This window comes from Crocodylus porosus, unplaced genomic scaffold (assembly GCF_001723895.1).
Source record: "Crocodylus porosus isolate Cpor-Errol unplaced genomic scaffold, CroPor_comp1, whole genome shotgun sequence".
Classification (NCBI taxonomy): domain Eukaryota; kingdom Metazoa; phylum Chordata; order Crocodylia; family Crocodylidae; genus Crocodylus; species Crocodylus porosus.
Window position 1 is genome coordinate 69,949,758 of NW_017728931.1, and position 5,058 is coordinate 69,954,815.

Below are 5,058 nucleotides of genomic sequence, written 5' to 3' on the forward strand. Positions count from 1 at the left end.
GGTCCCCCCCCCAAGTGCCCACACTAGGTCAATACCCCTCTCTCCAGTTTGCTAAATTGGCTTTGGTTTCTCAGTGGCTTATCACATATTTGGTGTTCCAATTTCTTTGTACTTTAGGAGTCTGCCTTCAGAAACCAGAAATAGGGTTCAGGTACCTGCTCCACTCTGATCATAACCAGGCTGCCAGGCTTCCCTGGTCTTTTTACCTTGCCCATGTGGAGTTCAGGCCCTCTTGTTCAGCCCTATGGGTTTTGGGACCTTTTTGCCATCCCCACCCCACAAGGGCTCTCCTGGGCATCAGACCCTCTAACCCTGTCCTTTTGGGGTTTCTTGCCCTCACTATTTGCTCTACTGGACTCTAGGCCCTCTCACATAGCCCTTCAGGCCTTCTCTCATTCCTTGTTCTTCTGAGATCTGGGTGTGCCTACATAGGTCCTTTAGGCCTCATGCCTTCTCTTACAGTCCTTTTGAACTATAGGCCCTTTCTCCATATCCTTTGGAGTCCCAGTTTACAGCCCTGAACCTGTTTCCATGCCCTGCCCAGTAGTAGAATCTCCACAGGAGCAACCCACAGCCTCCAAACCTCTGCTCATAGCTGCTTCTGGTCTTCTTGTCTTACGCAGAAATAAAAAATATACATACAGTATAAATGACAACTTCAATGCATGGTGTTGCTGAGCTTCCCTTGACCCCTGCAGTACAGGACTCTTTTCCCAAGGGAGATCAAAGCCTTATAAACAGGGACCTACCAAATTCACGGGCTCCAGCAGCCAATTACACAGCTGTAACACAGCTGGGGCCCCTGATTTCATGGCCATATCACAGCCAGGGTCACCAATTTGAAGACGAAGCACACACCTCTGATTGCCCGAGGGATGCCGCAAGTCCCACCCTAACAAGCACTGCTTGAAAGCCCTAGTTCAGGGGTTGGCAACGCCCAACATGCGTGGTGGAACATGATACACAAGGCCATTTTACTTGGCATGCCACATCCAGCTGGGCTTTGGGCAGCTGCCACCAGCCACAGAGCCCAGGTTGCTCACAACAGGAGCCAGGGGCCCTACAAGCCTTGCTGCAAGCCACCTGGGCTCCATGGCTGGCACCAGCTGCCCAAAGTTTGGCTAAATGTGACACGCAGGCACCAGTCTCAAAGGAGCTGCACCAGGACCCAAGAGTCTTGCCCTAGTTTGCCATGTGCACCTCAGGCACCACTGTGGGGAAAGTGCCAGGGCTGTGCTCCACTACCAGGGGTTGCGCACCTGCAAAGCCTGGCATCCCCATAGGAGGCAAGAAGGGGATGGAACGGGGGAGCAAGGAGGCATGTCCCCATCCCACCAGCCCAGCTGCTAAAGGCAAGGTGAACTGTGCTAGTGAAGCAGCCCCATGCAGGAAGGTTACAGTCAGATGGCTCTGGCCCTGTTGTCCTCATCCACATCTCCTGGGGATGGGCTATAGGGCCAGGGTGCTCACAGGCAGTGGCTGCCATGGGTGGTCCCAGGGGAGCTCCTCTTCCCACACCCAAGCACCAGTGAGCTAATCTATGCTGCCAGCCCTAGCCCCCAGTCTTGCTCCCATTGCAATAAGCTGGTAGCTGGGCCACTGCCACAGGGTAAAACAAACCTTGGCTGTGGCCCCTGTCACCATCATGGATGGAGGCATCCTATCTATGCTGACCTTGTATGCAGCTGCAACCTGGTCTGCAGTGGGGAAGGGGCCAGCTCTTTCCCTATACCCTGTTCATCCGCCGTGCCTACAGCCACTGATAAGCTCCAGACCCCAGTTATTGAGTTAAAATTAATTTGCCTTTATATACTCTTGATATTACCTTTACAATATCCTTTATTGGCTTGTTAATTTTTATTTTATAACCAATATCCATTTTACTTTTGCTCAAATAACTCTGTAACTTAGCCTTAGTTGGGACTCCACTTTGATTTTTACATTGCTTAGCATAAGTGTAAGAGTCATTTTGTTTTGTGATTTTATAGGTTAAATATAGTATAAGAGAAGTAGTGTGTATGCAAGACCCGTGATATGTCTGGGACATTTGAAGGTAATGAAGGAATAAATATGTAACCTGGGTACACCCAAAGGTGTGCCCTATTCTCAATCAGAAGGGATGGGTAGACAGGAGTGGGAGCTGTGAGAGGGATGCCAGAATTTCAGGTGGATCCCTCCTCCCTCTATAGCGTTAACCCAGGCCCAAAGTTCTTAACTATGTATAATTTATTGACTTGCAAACATTTATATATAAAAAGTCTTTAAAATAGATACAGGTACAGGTATAGAAACAAATATACATAAAAAAGGTCTGTTAGCAAAAGGAAGTCTGCCCTAGAGAGGGCATTTGGGTATGAAGAATTCTATGTGCCAGAACCAGAAGAGGGGTGAATCCCGGGACAGTCAATCCAGCAGTTTATACCACAAGTGTCAATCCAGCAAGTTTATACCACAAGCTAATAAAGCCCATTATACAGAATGATTATACCCAACTACTTATAACACCAACAATAGCAATAGATACTAAATAGGGAGCATAACTGTACTAGATATTAGACGCACCCTATCTGGGTTCCAACCACTTGGTCCCTCAAATGGGATAGGGTGTTCTCCTCCTAGGTCCTCTGGGTGTTCCACAGAACTCTTCCCAGTGTATATTCGAGGTATCCTCCCCTTCTGCTGTGGAGAGCGGAGGTTGTGTGGGATGTCCCCCCTTGCCCACTCCTCCCAGGGTCCTTTGCCTGGAGGCACCTCCTCTGCAGGACCTGGGTTCAAGGTAACACATCGTCTTTCACTGGGGGCTGTCGATCTGGCCTCTGGGTCCCCATATCATCTCAAGCCTCCTGGAGCTGTCAACCTTGAGTTCAGGTCCTTCCCTCTGGGCCCTGGGCCCTGCACTGTGCACCCAGGGAGCTCCTATGCAAGCCAAGCCCTCACTGGCTCTGGTTCCCTAGCCTCATGCCGGGGGTCTTTCCCCTTCCTGGGCCCTGTTCTGGGCACTGCGGCTCTTTTAGTTTAATGCTGAGCCATATTACAGGGCCCCAGTTACCCAGCCCAGAGCCAGGGCTAACTTGAGCAGCCTCAAGCTCCTCTTGAGGTTGACTATCCCACATCAACCTGCATACTGTGTGGGGCCCAAGCAGCCTTGAGTTGCTCTCAGGGCTGGCTCTCCATGCACCGAGATGTACACTGTGTGGGGCCCAAGCAGCCTCAACCTGCTCCCAGTGCCAGCCCTCTGTGCATCGATCCACACACTGCCCCACCTAGCCTCTTGCCGGGTTCGCAGGCGCAAGTTGCCTCAAGAAGCTCCCAGAGCCTGAGCACCATACGTTGGCCCATGCACCATCGAGGCTTAGGCAAGGTCCTGATGACAGTATTCTCTGGAGCTCCTCTCTCCTCGCCATCCCTTGCCGCATCTTATTTACACCGTAGGCCCCACCCCCAAGTCCACTAGACCCGCAAAGCACAGTCTTCGATCAGGTCAGGGGCTCCTTGTCCCTCCTCCCCGAGCAGGGGTGAGGCAAGCTCCTCCTAGCTGTTACCTGATTGGTGGAAATGTTCCAATCCAAAATGCCCTTTTCCAAGCCTGACTTGCTGGGCAAACATGGTGACCCCACCTCAAACAGTATGTGTGGAAATGCATATGTTGAGACAATCTGTCTTGCACCTCAGACTAGAAGAATAGATTCTGTGATTTAACAGCCAAAGGTTACAGCAATGTCCAAAGATCAGCAGTTAAGGATTGAAAAATATAAGATCAGGTATTGTTTTAGTGGCTGAAGAAATTGCTAGCGATGGATGGAAGAAATTGCAGACCACAAAGCCGAAGAGTCTGTCAATCATAACATCGTAACAAAAGAGAAGGATTATTTCATAACTGAGGGGACGTGACACAGCAAGAACCATAGACTTATCTGGGGAACGGTCACTATAAAGATGGACAAGAACAACATGGCTTTTGGTCTGTCCTGCACAGAAGCTGCAGCAGCACTGGAACGCCTCTGACAAGACCTGGCTTCATGCTCGTGATTAACTTGGCTGGCCACCATGCTAACCTGAGCATCTTAATGACTGGTAATATCTAGATATTTGCAAGGCTGTCTGTCTGTCTCCAAAGTATGTGAATAAATAGGTATGTATGTGTGAGTGTATGAAATAGGAAACATTACCTTCTGTTGTTCTTTTATTTCACTTGTCTTATGTTTTCAATAAATGTGGTGTTGTGCCTTATCCCCTGATAAGATTCCCATTTGTTTTTAATTCACAGTTTATGCCCTGTGTGTACAATACAGTGCAGCCGCTTGCAGGCTTATGGCTACCTGCTGCAAGCAGCGTGGGCTCCCCAGCAGGTGGCAGGGGCCTGCCCAAAGCTTGGGCTGTTCGCAGCAGGCAGCCATGAACCTGCAAGTGGTTGTGCTGGGGTCAGAGACCCAGCCCCACTTGTTGCTGGCAGTGGCTGCACACTTGCCTCCAGACAGAGGGCAACGAAGGGGCTGGGGCTGCACTGCCATGACAAAGAGGAGGTCTCTTGTGACTCCCCTGCCATCCACTCTTGCCCACACCTGCCCTAGCTGGAACTGCCTGGTTTATTAATTCAGTAATTATCAGTTATCACCCTATTCAAGGGGTGGAGGGCAATAATTACTAAGTAAACAAACCGTTATGCTCTGCTCTGGCTGTCATCCTGCTCCTCCCCCTCCCCCTTCAGGAGAAAGGGACTTTTGATGGGCTTTTCCCTGCTCCCCCCTCCCCTACAGAGACAGAGAGACGGGAAATTTTCCCTCCTCTCCACCCACTTCAGGAGACAGGTGTCGGCTTTTTTTTTTTCTTTGCTCCCTTTCCCCTCCCCCCATCCTTCTAGGACACAGCTTTTTGCGGTCTCTTTCCCAGCTTTTTTTTAACAGAGCCAGTCCCCATGCTTTTTCATGGGAAACCAGCTATTTCATGAGAGGCTGCCAATTACACAATTTCCATGAAATCCATGAGATTCTGTACTTGGTAGGTCCCTACTTATAAAGTCCATACCCACACACTCCTTGGTCACCTGGTTTCCTGGGG